Source organism: Herpailurus yagouaroundi, unplaced genomic scaffold (assembly GCF_014898765.1).
Source record: "Herpailurus yagouaroundi ecotype Mexico unplaced genomic scaffold, PumYag 159, whole genome shotgun sequence".
In the NCBI taxonomy this organism is placed as follows: domain Eukaryota; kingdom Metazoa; phylum Chordata; class Mammalia; order Carnivora; family Felidae; genus Herpailurus; species Herpailurus yagouaroundi.
The window spans coordinates 35011472-35027194 of NW_024412400.1; positions in this window are offsets into that span (position 1 = coordinate 35011472).

Here is a 15723-nt window from a genome sequence, read left to right on the forward strand (position 1 = left end):
AGCAGAGAGGGGTTAGCCAGCCATCTCTCCACCTGGTCCCCCCGGGACCCCCGCATAATCTACAATGTAACAGAGCCCAGAGGACTCACCTCGCTGCACAGGGCACTTGTCCTTGGCATGGGGAGCTCCTTCCTGTCCCACTGTTATGGAAGGGCATTGATGGCATGTGTTGGGCTGCCCAGGTCTCTGCAATGCCTTGTAAGCTTATTGTCCCAGCAATAGCACTGGTCCCTGGGCTCCGCTGCAGCTGGTGGCAGAGGCTAATCTCATCTCATGGGACTGCCTGCTGATTCTCCAAACACATAGCCACACGCTCGGTAATTGTTTTTGGAGTATGTAAAACATTTATGTAGGGTTTACAGGCTATATATAAAATGACCACCCTTGCACCTTGGCAGGATCTTAGAAACTCTATGTGAGCATCCCCCTTGTCCCTTAGACTACGGTCCCTAAGAGCAGCACTATGACATTCGGGGCAGGATAATTCTCTGGGGAGTGTGTGTGTGGCTGGCTTGTGCATTGTAGGATATTTAGCAGCACCCATGGCCAGTAGCACACTGCTACCCCCCACGTTTGTGACAATCAGTGTTTCTCCAGACATTGTCAAATATCTCTTGGTGGGGGCATAATCACCCCAGTGGGGAAGCTCTCCCGTGGAGGAAGCCACCACTGTGACTTGGTGACAGTCAGGACTTTGATTTTTAGAGCTGTAACACTCATGCGCACATCCCTAAAGCAACATGGTTTTGTTTTGCTTGTTGTAAGACTTGGTAGAAACGGGATCACACGGTACACCCTTTCGAGTCTGGATGAGACGCGTCCCCACCGCTGCATGCAGTTGCCTTGTGTGCGTTTTCATCACCGTGCAGCATTTTGTCGCGTGAACATGCCACACTTGGCTCGTGTACCTTCCAGTACTGACGGCCCTTAGGCAGTGTCAGTCTGGGGCTGTGGTGAGCATGCCGCCATTCTCCTGGGGGTGGGATTTCTCCGAGGAGTCATAGCAAGTGGACTTTTTTTTTGAGTCGTTGTGCTAAATTAGCCTCCCACAGGGAGGGTGTGAACAGTCCTATTGTTTTCCCATCTTTGCCATCATTTGAGATGACCAGTTTTTAAACATTCGTCAACGGATGCATGCGTATACTTTATGTTATTCTTCACACCCCATTTGTTGTCTGCACTCTGTTGGGCGCCTGGCCCCCATACCATCCCAAGTGATCAGAGCCAGAGTCTTCCTCTGACTGCGCTCTCCCTGCCTGCATTGTATCTGCCTCATTTCTGTCCCCCTTTTCTCTTGCCTGGGAGCCCCACAAAAGCAGGGCTGTATCTGTGTGCCCAGTCCCACCAGCAGACTTTGTGTTGGATGAATGAATGAATACTTCTGGGTGGTGGGGGGAAGGGCTGGAATCAATGTGTGTGATAGCCTCTCCTTCTGACAAGAAGGGAAACTGAAGCCCAGCCCAGTGGGGTAAGCCCTGGGGCCAGAGCTCTGGGAGGAGGCAGACAGAGGCTCCAGACTCTTAACCCTGTCTTTCCCAGTGGGACACAGGCCCCAGCCCTCCCCCACCCCCAACTGCTACTTGGGCTGAAAGAACAAAATGACCCCAGAGTCTTCCTCCTTCTTATTGTTCCCTACCCACCGCCATTCCCAAATACACTTTGTTCTGGATGCCACTTGGGGTCCCAACAGGGAGGCAGTGGGCAGGTGGGAGGAACCTGCCTTGCTTCCCTCAGGTGGCTGGATTTCTGGAAGGTCTTGGGGAGGGAGGGAGGGAGGGCGGGCATGTGCCAGTGGGGTGACTAAGGCACAGCTGCAGTGGGAGCTGTTTGTTTCTCTGCTGCATTTGGGAACAGCGACAGTGACTGTCATTTCCCCTCCACGGAGGCTTGGGGAGGGGCAGAGAGATGGGCACTGGGGAGACAGAGGCTACCAAGGTCAATACCCCGGAATCCTGAGAGTGTGAGGACAAGGGGAGGGGCAGCAAGTGCGGGAGAGCCTTCCCTGCTCTCCCATGCACAGAGTGCATGGGTGAGGGCCAGCGGGCCAGCCTGCTATGGTGCAGGGTGGGACCAACAGGTGGTAGTGGAAACTAGCAGGTGCACTTACTCAGTGCCTACCGTATGCCTGGCACCCTGTTAGGTACTTTACTGGCATAATCCTCTTTTCCTGTCTTAAACTAGGGTTGGCATCATGTCCATTACACAGATGAGGACTCTGAGGCTTAGAGACGGGGAGCAGCTTGTCTGTGGACTGTGCTTCTGCAGCAGGCACACACTCCATCCAGGGCTCTTGAACAGACCTGGGACCCTCCCACTGCAGCACATGCTCCTTGAAGGCAAAGCCACAACAAGCCCAAGTCACATGACCCACGGTGGGCAGAGAATGATTTCAGCAGCCTCTAAGAACCAAGCAAACCTCTCCAGAGCCCTTGAGGTGGTGGGGGGGGGGGGGGAGGGCACGGGGCAGAGGGAGAGGGGGCAGGGCAGTGCGGTTTGAAGAAGAGCAAGGGAGCCCTTTAGAGATGAAGAGATTCCACTGGAGTGGGGGGGAGGGGCTTTGGGGGGTTCAGAATGAAAGACCATTTTGGTTGCTAAGGTTACTGTCCACGACCTCCCCAGAATACCTCCCAGTCTGCATTTTCAAAGTGTGGACAGTTTTGAAGCCCTTTCACCCAGATGACCGTCTGGAAAGTCTGAGGGAATAGAGTTGCCAGATAAAAATACAAGGTTCCCGGTTAAATTGGAATTTCAGATAAACATCAAATGTTTTAGTATAAAACATTTAGTATGTCCCAAGTATTGCCTGGAATATACTTGTAGGAAAAGATTATTTGTTGATTATCTGAAATTCAAGTCCATCTGAGCATCCTATATTTTCGTTTTGCTAAATTTGGCAACCGGAAGGAGGAGGCCTGGACTGGTATCCCCATTTTACCCAGAAGGGAATGGCGGCACAGATAAGCTGTGTGGGGCATGGCTGGCACTGGCACCATGTGCCGTGATCCCAGCCCTTTCCACTGCACACAGCTGCCACCTCTGAGAGCTAATTGCTGAACGGAGTTGCAACCTGACATCTGGGGCATGTGTCAGACCACAACAGAGCCCGTCTTGCCTTTCATCAGGCCGGGCCGGGGGAGCTGCCGGGCCCTTGGAGGGAGGGAGAGCTGTAACTTCAAAGGCCGTGTCGCTGAGAATTCCAGCCACAGCCTTCCAGGTTTGCTTTTGGCTTCATTTCTTGGACTCGCTTGGCTCTGGGGACTGAGGTTTTACTTGTATGTAGGGAGAAGATACTGCTGCTTTTTTCCACTTGGGGGAAAATACCACCTTTACTAAATGGTGCGTGGCCATTTTCCAAATTCTTTTAGTTGTTAATCCTCCCATCACCCCCATGACATGCCTTCATGTACTGTTATCCCCATATTACAGATGGAATAATTGAACATGAAGGCCTCTGGGGGCTGTGCAGGGCACATAGAACGGGGCTGGCTCTGGTTCAAAGGTCTTGCCAGTCCACCACGGGGAGGGGAAAATTATGTGACATGGGGAGTTGCCCCTGGATCTCAGAACATAAATCTCACTGAGCCAGAACCCAACAAACCAAGTCATCCCAGATTCTGCCTTCTTCCTCTGCCTTTTCCCTGAAGGAGACAGGTTCAGGAGGCATGGAGATAATCTGAGATTTGAACCCTCCTCCAAAGAGGTGATCCCCACATACGTCTTCAGGACAGGCCAACCCTTCGTGATGTCCTCCTCTTCTCCTCCTTCTGTAGTCTTTCTGTTGCTGGGGTTCAGGGTTAACATTCCACACCACCAACAACGATGGGAATTGTGTACATTGGCATTTCAGAAAGATCATCCGCCACAGGCAGAGAAAGGAAAGCGGTTTGGGGTGCCACTTTACTCTTGATGGAAGAGCTCCCTGCTCCAGGCCTCTGGCTAGCCAAGGTCTCCTGGCTGACGGTCCCAAGGCTTGGTGATAAGGTTACTATAGAGAGAGATGCCACACTGCATGGGAGGGGCCTCACAGCTGCAGCACCTTCTTTTGTGTGTGGCAGAGGGGATAACCTGTCAGCAGACCACACAGCCATGTGGTTTGTATGGCTTCCCCTCAGAGCACAGGTGGCCCTGGCCTCCATACGTTTCATTCCCTAAGTGTATCTGTGTGTGTGTGTGTGTGTGTGTGTGTGTGTGTGTGTGTGTGTGTGTTGGGGGTGGTGCTGTCATGGGTGCCATACCCAGCTTCTCTCCTTGAGACAGCTCACATGGGCCTCGGCTGGGCTTTCTGCCTTGCTGGAAAGCAGGAGGTGAAGCCGCAGAGACATAATTTGTGGTATCAGTGCAGATGGAGACATATCTGTGTGTGTGTGTGTGTGCGCGCACATGTGTGTGCTCACGTGTGTGTGCGCAATGCCCTGGACGCTATCTTCCTGAGACAGGATGAGTGAGCCTCCACTCTCAGGGCCATTTCAGGTGTCAGAAAAGTTAGAAAAAGGAAGAGCACTTCCAGGGTCACAGTTAAGAATAGGGGGAACCACCACAATGACAAGGCTACATGTAGGTGTATTGATCAACAGCTAAGCCCAGCTGCCTGGCCATCCTCTCCAAGTTGCCAGCATGTAAGTAAAGTCATCTTGGATCCATCAGACCCAGCTTACGCACCAGGTGAATTCCACATGGACTCTCAGTTGCCACCATATAGAAGGATCACCCAGCTGAGCCCTACAAAAAATTGTGAGAACTAATAAAATAGCTGCTGTTTAAACATCTTAAAAAACACAGGGTATGGGGCGCCTGGGTGGCTCAGTCGGTTAAGCGGCTGACTTCAGCTCAGGTCATGATCTCGTGGTCCGTGAGTTCGAGCCCCACGTGGGGCTCTGTGCTGACACCTCAGAGCCCGGAGCCTGTTTCAGAGTCTGTGTCTCCCTCTCTCTGCCCCTCCCCCGTTCATGCTCTGCCTCTCTCTGTCTCAAAAATAAACGTTAAAAAAAAAATTAAAAAAAAAAAAAACCACAGGGTGAAATGCACACTAATTACAACAGCCTCCAGTCTGGCTTCCCAGTGTTCCATTTTCACTGCTATCAGAGGGATCTCTCGAAGCGCTGCCCCTTGTAGGTAAAAATTCCCTGATAGCTGGGGTACTGGGTTCAGATTCAATAGTCAGGCACTTAAGTCTCCACCTCTGCCCCTGTCCTCTCCTTCCAGCCTGTGCCCCAGGCCCCACTCAACCCACATTTTCCAGTCCCTGTACTTCTGTGAACCCACTCCCCCTCCACCCTTAATCCTGTTGGCCTGGCTCAAGGTCCATTTCTCCCTTCCACCCTCCTCTAGCGTCCCTGGCCCTGCCCACACCAGCCATTTTGTACGTGTCTCAAGGCTGTCCAAGTTTGTTATCTTCTTGTGATAATCACATCTCACAGGTGCCTAGAACTTTCCAACAGACAAAGCACTTTCACAGGATACACTCATGTATTCCTCATGGCAACCCTACAAAGCAGGGATCACTCGCTCCCCTTTGCAGTTAAGCCTCAGAAGGTACATGCCGACTCTGATTCTAAATCACCCTGTTCGTGGAAGCTGAACTTGTTTTCTGGGTCTGACGTTTCCTGACTCACGCTCTCTTCTACCCACATTGAAAATTCCACAGCAAAGGCCCCTGGACACAAGTGGGGTTCTTAAGTGCCAGATGGGAGGGGGACTTGACTCTCTGGCTGTCAGACCCTTTTAGAAAAGCAAGCGAGGTCTTTGCAGCGAGGTCACTTTCTTGACTTCTATTGTCTGTTGTCTGCTCCCTACCACCCCTGTATTCTGGGAGATCCCCTGCCTCTTTGGCTGGAGGAGTTGAGGTTTTCTCTGTCCTCAGGACGGGTGGAGAAGTAGCCAAAAGGCTGTGTGAAAGGAGAGGACACTCTGTGTCTTTCCAAGGATGCGAATGTAGAGGGGGACTGCGTGGCATGAAAAGGCACCCCCAGGGCTGAGCCGCCTCAGAGGACGCTACACCAAGGTCTGGGTCCTGACGGCGGTCCCACAGCGCCACCCAGTGGCATTGAGGGAGAATACATGTGCCCTCATGTGGAGTGGGGCGCAGGACAGGGACCTAGAGCACCTCCTAAGCCAGAACCTGGGCCAGGTGCTTTTGCCCATTATGCGGCCAGATCACCTTGTTAATCCTCCCACCACCTCTGCCTGGCAGGAGAAAGGGACGGGGCTCAGAGTGAGCGGCTTGATTCCTTGCTGGGACAAGTCAGAGCTGCTTCCAGCAGTGGCTCCTCCTGTCCCTCTCCAGTGCCCTTAACCCGCGACCACCTGTGTCCCCCTTGCCTCCTGGGTGATCCTCTGTGTCTTCTCCCATCAAGTCATTTTGCGGGCAAATATAAAATGCCTGAGAAAAGTGGTGTAACTTACTGAGTACCTGCTCTGTGCCTGAGGCTGCTTATTAATTTTTGAGTATTCTCACTAAGCCCCACAACAACACTGAAAGGCAGGGATTATCAATCCCATTTTACAGAAGAGGGACTGATTCTTGGAGAAGTAGAGTAATGCATACAAATTCACCCTGCTGTACAAAACAGAACTGGGATTCACAACCTAAAGCCCTTAGGTCCCTGCTTCCCTGGGGGAACTATTACTTTTTTTAATTTTATTTTTTTACATTTATTTATTTTTGAGAGATAGAGAGAGAGCACAAGTGTGGGATGGGCAGAGAGAGAAGGAGACACAGAATCCGAAGCAGGCTCCAGGCTCTGAGCTGTCAGCACAGAACCCGACGTGGGGCTTGAACTCACAGACCATGAGAGTATGACCTGAGCTGAAGTCAGACGCTCAACCGACTGAACCACCCAGGCGCCCCTGTTTTTTTTAATGTTTATTTATTTTTGAGAGAGAGAGAGAGAGACAGAGCATGAGCTGGAGAGGGGCAGAGAGAGGGAGACACAGAATCTGAAGCAGACCCCAGGCTCTGAGCTGTCAGCACAGAGCCTGATGTGGGGCTCAAACTCACAAACCGTGAAGTCATGACCTGAGCTGGAGTTGGCTGCTTAACCGACTGAGCCACCCAGGTGCCCCCCCACCCCCCTTGGAGGAACTCTTCCTTTTATCATCATTGTCTTAAAACAGCCTCTGCTTTGGTGGAAGAAAAAGTTTTGCAACCAGAAAAATCTCCCATAAAACATTAATAAGTTTTCTACCAAATTCAGGTTCATTTTCTCTTCATGGCTTAAATAAAAATGGGCATCATTATTGTCACCATCATCAACATCATGTATTCCACAAACATATAATGAACCCTGTCACTGTCATTGCAGGAGTCCAACATGAATCCTGGCCCCTATCTGCCATCAAGGTCACTGTCACTGCCATTCTCTGACTCCAGTTAGGGTGGGCTCTTCTCATCTTCACCTGGAGGCCTGGACCCTTCTCTTCTAGTTCTGCTTGTTGTTCATGTGCTTATTCATTCATATATTTAATGGATATTTATTGAGCTCCTATTGTGTGTCAGACACTCTAATGAGTACTGAAGATATAGTGGTGAAAGGCTCTGCCCTCACAGAGCCCATAGTCTGGAAGGTAAAATAGATAATAACCAAGTAAATTTACAAGTATTTGACCACAGTCTTCATAAGCACTCTGAAGGCAGGACTGGAATACTATGACAGCATTAGTCTGGGGGCTCCCCTCTCTGCAGCATGCCTCACAACCTCCAGCCCATACTGGATATGCACTATAGGAAATCCTCCAGTCATGGGGCCCTCTGTCCTAGGTCCTCAGTGACATTGCGTTTCCTGGGATTTTGTTGCTTGCTTTCAGTTGCCTCATAATTTGTGTTCCTTTGTGAGTCTTCATGAATTTTAGTTTTTAAATCAGAAGAAAAATGCCCCTTTACAGTCTGGGTTCAGAAAATTCATGTTTTACAGTCTTGAATTACTCCCTAGTGGTATCATATAGGTGTTTGTGCCCTTCGGACTCCATTGAGGAGGATCTCCACTTCCTTCCAAGAGAGAGAACAAGGACTAGATGTACTTGAAACAAAAAATCAAGAAAATATACAAAATGATGGTTTTCAAAATACCAGACACCAGGCAATGAAGGGCAGTGTCCCTGTCATGGGAAACAAATGAGGCGAGTCCTACAATTTTCACATCTTAATGACTTGAGAAGTTTTCTAGGCTATAGCACAGAGAAGGAGAACCCAGCCACAGCTCAGAAAACTCCCTGAGTTCAGGAGATGGAGCTAAGAGCCCAGGGAGACCACGGTGGCCAGAGTTTGCCAAATATATACCAAAGAAGCAGAGAGCTGCACATGGAACTCTGAAGATCCACAAAGGGTTCCTTTCAAGCACTCAGCAGAGTGCTGGTCAGGGCATGAGTATGAAGATATTACCTGAAGCTGAAGTGGGGGAACATCTAAAAGGAATAGAGAGCAGTGGACAGCATACCCCAAAGGCTGGAAATAGTGACTGTTCCCACCAGCAAGAAAAATTCATAAATTATGGGGAATTGGGTAGAATATTTGAAAGGTGTTATCTGAGTAATGTGAAATTATTAGCCCTACGTGGAGCACTGCCCTAGACCTAACAAATCATAAAAGAACATCCAGGGGCCCCTGGGTGGCTCAGTCAGTTGAGTGTTTGACTTTTGATTTTGGCTCAGCTTATGATCCCAGGGTCGTAGGATTAAGCCCCATGTTGGGCTCTGTGCTGAGCATGGAGCTTGTTTAGGATTCTTTCTCTCTCTCCCTCTGCCCTTCTTCCCCACTCATGCCCTCTCTCTCTAAAAAAATTTTTTTTAAAGAATATGTAAAAAGATTGGTGTTTTCAGTTCACCTAACTGAATCCCAGACCAAGGTACAAGAATATGTATAGGAATACTAAAATATTCAGCCCCCCAGCAGAGTAAAATTCACAAACTGTGGCAATCAAATATTAACAGGCATAAAAAGAAGCATGAAAATATTGTTAAGAACAAGAATAGTCAATCTGAACTGACCCAGAACTGACACAAATATTAGAATTAGCAGAAAAGGACGTTAACAGTGATTATGACTGTATTTTATCTATTAAAAAAGCTAAGTAGAGACATAGAAAATACAAGAAAACGTCTAAGTCAAACTTCTGTAGGTGAAGATTACAATGTCTGAGATTAGAAGTATACCAGATTAGATTAATAGCAGATTAGACTCAGCAGAAGAAAAGATTAGTGAACTTGAAGCCATAGCAATAGAAATTATTCAGAATGAAACAGACATAGAAAACAGTTTTTTTTTTTTTCTGAAAAAGGATAGAGGATCAGTAAACTGAGGGACAACTTTAAGTGGCTTCATATATATAATTGGAGTCTGTGAAGGAGAGTGGAGGGTGGGGAATGGAATAGACAGAAAAACTTTTGTAGAAGTAATGGACAAAAATTTTCCACATTCACTGAAAACTATACACCTACTGATCCAAGAGTCTCAACAGATCGAAAGCTCAAGAAATGTGAATAAAACTACATCAAGGCACATCATAATCAAAATATTCAAAACCTAAGATAATGAGAAAAATCTTAGCTGCCACAGGAAAAAAGACATTATATGCAGAGGAACAAAAAAAAATGAGTATAGCAGATTTCCCATCATAAATGTAATCAAGAATACACTGGAGCCAGTCTTCAAAGTGCTGAAAGAAAAAATTGACAGTTTAGGGTTTCATACCTAGCAAAAAATATCTTTACAAAAATGAATGTGAAATAAAGATTTTTTTCAGGTAAACAAAAGATGTAAAAATTTGATATCAGCAGAAATGACAAATGCCTTTGATGGGTAGGCTCATTAGTAGTCTATACGTGGCTGAATCTTTGGGCATAGGAAGACACATATATTCTGAAAGTAAATGGATGGAAAAAAATATAGCATGCTACCACTAATTGAAGCAAAGCGAGTAGCTACATTCAGACAGAGCAGGGGCTGTTACCAGGATAAAGAGGGCATTACACAATTACAAAGGTGTTGATTCTCCAGGAAGACATAACAATCCTTATGTGTATGTATCTAACATGAGACTGTAAATATGTGAGGCAAAAACTCATGGAACTCCAAGGGGGACCCGAGGAATTCACTATTATAGTTGAAGAATTCAGCAGCCCTCTACCAGAAATGGACAGATTTATCAGGCAGAAAATCAGTAAGGACATAGTTGAATTCAATAGCACCATCAGTCAACTGGATATCATTGACATCTGTCAACGACTTTATCCTACAACAGCAGGATATACATTTTCCTCAAGCTCACATGGAACACTGACCAAGGTTGGCCCTGTTTTGGGTCATAAAACACACCTTAGCAAATTTAAAAGAACAGAAATCATACAGTGTCCTCCGATCACAGTGGAATTAAACTAGAAATCAAAAACAGGAAGATAGCCAAGTTCACACTGAGCATTTACCAGGGTAGAGCATACTTTGGGCCACAATACAAGTCTCAATAAATTTAAAAAGCTTCAATTCATACAAAAATATATTTTCTGACTACAGTGGAATTAGATTAGAGATGAATAACAGAAAGATAACTGGAAAATCATCAAATGTGGAGAAACTAACCACAGGTTAAAGGAAGGAATAAGACAAAGAAAATTTTAAAGTATCTTGATCTGAATGAAAATGAAAACACACACAAAAATTTGTGGAATGTTGCTAAATCAATTCTTAAGGAGAAATTTGTAGCATGAAACACCTATAATGGAGAAAATCTCCAAACAATAATCTCAGCTTCCACCTTAAGAAACTAGAAAAATAAGTAGAATAAGGGGAATAAATAATAAGGATCAAATAAACAGAAATCAATAGAAAATAAAAGAACAGAAAAATATTTAAAAAAACATTCTTTGAGATGGTCAATAAAATTGATACACCTCTAGCTAGACTCATTAGAAAGAGGAGAATATACAAATTATTAATATCAGGAAAAAGAGACATGATATATTTACAGAATCAACAGATTTAAAAGCCTAGTTAGTTCATACTATAAACAATGTTATGCCAATAAACTTGACAACTTAGATGAAATGGACAAGCTATGAAAGCTCACTTAAAAAAATAAAAAAGGTAATCTGAGTAGCCCTGTATCTATTAAGGAAATTGAACGTCAGTTAAAAAGCTTCCCACAGTGAAAACTCAAGGCACAGATGGCTTGACAGGTGAATTCTTCCAAACATTTACAGAAGAAACAATACCAGTTCTACACAAACTCTTTTGGGAAATTGAAGAGGATGAAAAATTCCCCAACTCATTCTATGCAGTCAGCAATACCCTGATACTAAAATCAGACAAAGACTACAAGAACAAGTAACTACAGACCAAATCCTTCATGAAAATAGAGAAAAAATTCTAAAAATGTTATTAAATCAGTCCAACAGTCTATATTAAAAAAAGATACATCCGTATCAAATAGGGTTTATTCCAGGAATGTGGGGTTGGTTTAATGTATGAAAAGCAATCAGTGTAATTATATATTATATCATATATAATTATAATTAATATATATAATTATGCAATTATATATTTATTCTATATAATATATATTGTATATTAACAAACTATAAAAGTAAAACCCTGTGATTATCTCAAGAGATTCTAAAAAAGCATTTGATGAAAATCAAACATCCATTCCTGAGAGAAGCTCTCAGCAAACTAGGAATAAAATTAATTTTTGCAACCTTACAAAGGACATCTGTGAAAAACTTACAATCAGCACTACACTTAATGTGAAAGACTGAATGCTTCTCCTCTAAGATCAGGAACAAGACAAAGATATCTGTTTGAGCCACTGATCTCCAACATTGTACTGGAGGTTTTGGTAAGTGTGATAAGGCAAGAAAAAGAAAAAAAAAAGTCATCCAGACTGAAGAATTTAAAACTCTCTTTATTCACAGATGTTATTGTTTATGTAAAATATCTGATGAAATCTACAAACAAGAACTAGAAAGTAGGTTTTGCAAGTTTGAGGATACAAGATCAATAAACAAAAAACAATTGTACATTGGTTTTTGCAATGTCATTGTACCATTAGCAAAATTGCAACAATCATAAATTGAAATTAAAGTAACATTTACAGTAGCATCAAAAATATGCAACACTCAGGGATAAATCTGACAAAAGATACATCTTTACCCTGAAAGCTACCACACATTGCTTAGAGAAACTAAAGGGGACCTAAATAAATGAAGAGATAAGTGTCATTTATGGGTCAGAAGATTCAGTATTGTTGCGATGTCAATTCTTTAGAAATCAATTTATATGGAGAGAATAGATTTGATTTGATCTGAGATCTTAGATTTGACCTGAGATTTGATATAATCTCAGTCAAAATTCCTGCAGAATTTTGTAGAAACAGAAAACTAGATTCTAAAATTTATATGGAAATGTAAAGGACATAAAATAGCCAAAACAACTTTGAAAAAAAAGGAAAGGAGAACAAAATTGAGAGCTAACACTATCTAGTTTCAAGATTTATTATAAAAAAAAACCCCACAGTAATAAACCAGTGTAGCATAAACATATAAAAATAGGTCAGTGGAATAGAATAGAGACCTCAAAAGTACATCCACACATATATGGACAACTGATGTTTTTAAAAGGTGCAAAGGCAATTCAGTGCAGAAAAGACAGTCTTTTCAGCAGATGATTCTGAAACAATGCTTAAATCCATACCTCACATGATACCAAAAAATTAATTCAAAATGTACCATTCACCTAAGTGCGAAATGTAAAACTATGAACCTCCCAGAAAAGAACATAAGAAAAATTTTTGTTACCTTGGGTAGACAAAGCCTGACCCATGAAAGAACATGTTGATAAACTGACCCTCATCAAAATTAAAAACTTCTCTCTTAAATATGTTGTTAAAAGAATACAAAGGCAAGTCACAAACAGGGAGAAAATGTTTGCAAATGTATTTTTAATATAGGTCTTGTATCCAGGACATATAAGAACTCCTGAAATTCAATAAGAAAACAAACAGCCCACTTTAAAAACAGGCAAAAGAGTTGAATAGACAGCTCTCCAAAGAAGATCCATGAATGGCAAATATGACATGAAAAGATGCTCAACATCATTAGTCATTAGGTCAATGAAAACTAAAGGGTTTCTGGGTGGCTCAGTCGGTTAAATGTCTGACTCTTTTTTTTTTTTTAATTTTTTTTTCCCAACGTTTATTTATTTTTGGGACAGAGAGAGACAGAGCATGAATGGGCGAGGGGCAGAGAGAGAGGGAGACACAGAATCGGAAACAGGCTCCAGGCTCCGAGCCATCAGCCCAGAGCCTGACGCGGGGCTCGAACTCCCGGACCGCGAGATCGTGACCTGGCTGAAGTCGGACGCTTAACCGACTGCGCCACCCAGGCGCCCCAAATGTCTGACTCTTGCTCTAAGTTCAGGTCACGATCTCACAGTTTGTGGGATCAAACCCCACATTGGGCTCTGTGCTGACAGCATGGAGCCTGATTGGTATTCTCTCCCTTCTTCTCTCTGCCCCCTCCTGCTCATGTGCGTGCATATGTTCCCTCTCAAAATAAATAAACCTAAAAAAAAAAAAATCCAAAATGAGATACCACATGTATTAGAATGGCAAAGAAACTAACCACATCAAGTGTTGGTGAGGATGTTGAGGAAACCAAATTCTCATACACACCGCTGGAGGAGATACAAAATGGTACAATGACTTTAGAAGATAGTTGGGGAGTTTCTTGAAAAATTTGATGCACCTAATCATATGATTCAGCCATCCCACTCCTAGATATTTTCCTAAGATTAATGAAAACACATGTCCAAAGACTTGTACACAAATATTAACAGTTTTATTTCTAATAGGGCCAAAGAATGGAAACAACCCAAAAGCCCCTCAGCAGGTGAATGGCTAACAAATTGTGGTACACCCACATAATGGAAGATTATTCAGTGATGAAAAGGAACAATTATCGATACACAGGAAACATGGGTGAACCTTAAAATCATCATGCTGAATTAAAGAAGCCAGATGGAAAAAGAGCACATACTTAGGATGCTTTTTTTTTTTACAAAACTCCAGAAAATGCAAGCTATTCTGTGAGGGAGGAAAGCAGTGGTGGCCTGGGGGAAGGAAGTTGTGTAGGCTGAGTGGAATAAAGGGATTCCTGAGGGGCATAGGGAAACTTTGGAGACAGAAGGGATGCTGTGTAGCCATGGAACAAGATGAGATGAGACCAGAAAGATGCTGGTGGTAATAGTAATAGTAATGATGCTGTCTGTCATCTGATGGGCACTGACTGTGTGCTTCATGCCTGTTAACTTTTGCTCTTGTTCTGTGTGGAAGCTGCTGTCACGTCATCTTAGCAGGAAATGAAGCTGATGAGTAACAAGGGCTCATACAGCTAATAAGTTGTGGAGCTCGAATTTTAACCTACATCTGTCTGGCCCCAAAGCTCTTACCATGAATCTGCTCCCATTCCCAGGCCAGTAGACACATGTGAACACATGCATGTTCACCTGTACACAGAAGAGACCACATAAACACACACATACACTCACTTTGCATATACACGTATGTACTTGCACACATGGACATACATGCATATTCATATGTATTTGAACGTGCACACAAAATGATCGCCCGTGCATGTGCACACACGTATGCATGCATCTGTGTCCCCAGAAGATACACATATACACGTTTGCATGACACAGCCAAACACACACATTTGCACATACACATACACATAGGCACACACACTTAGGGCACCCTAAGAATCTATATTCTGCTCTTTTGGCTCTGGCTTCCAACCACTGCAACCCACTGCCAGGTTCTCCCAGTCCAGGCCCCAGGAATCTTCAGGACGCTCAAGTTCTGAGGCCAAAGTGAAATTATGCTCAGACCCCTGATCTGGGAACTGCATGCAAGTCAGGGAGATCAGATGCATCACATTTTCTCATGAAAGAAATTTCTGACAGGCTTATTAACCTTTGAAAATACCAGCTCTCCATCCAAAGGACTTCCGGAGTCCAGATCGAACTGAAAAATAATCTTGTGACAGACCACCCGGTTCTGAGCTGATGGGAATTACTTTCAACCCAGGCCAGCATGTCCCTCTGACAAAATGTTCCACATACCAAACCTGACAGCAGCCAGCTCTGGGGAGCAAGGGAGCCAAGTGTCAGCTATTATAGATCATATCCATGATGGCCATGACATGGGGTGATTACTCTGGGCCTCCGTCATTGCGAGGGCATCTGGGATGGCAGGAAGGAGCCAGCCTAAGTGCCTTTGACATTAAGTCACTGTGCTATAGGACAGAGGGTCTGCCTGTTATCACAGACAGATGTAGCCTTGGCCTCTGGCGATCATTTTCTGTCTTGGGTAGAATTCACTTTTGGGTAGAATTATAGTTGAGCGGGTGCTGTCAGAAGCAAGGAGACAGAGTGCCGTGTGGAAATTTGGAGATAAACTGATAACTCCAGGGTTGGAGGAAGTGACTCATTCACTCCCACTATTTCAGGGTGGAAGACGGTCTTCCTGCTTGCTCTCTTTTGGGCCACCTTCTGGACTCAGAAGAGAGTCTGTATCATCCCGGAAGTTTCAGTGTTTTTCCTTACCCCAGGAAACACATGTGAAACAACTTTTCCACCGTAATAGCTGCCAGGGACCCTAGAGTGTACCTTGTGTTTGCTTTGAATAAATTGGAAGGCCTTGGGCAAGCCCAACTTTGGAGCCTCAGCTTATA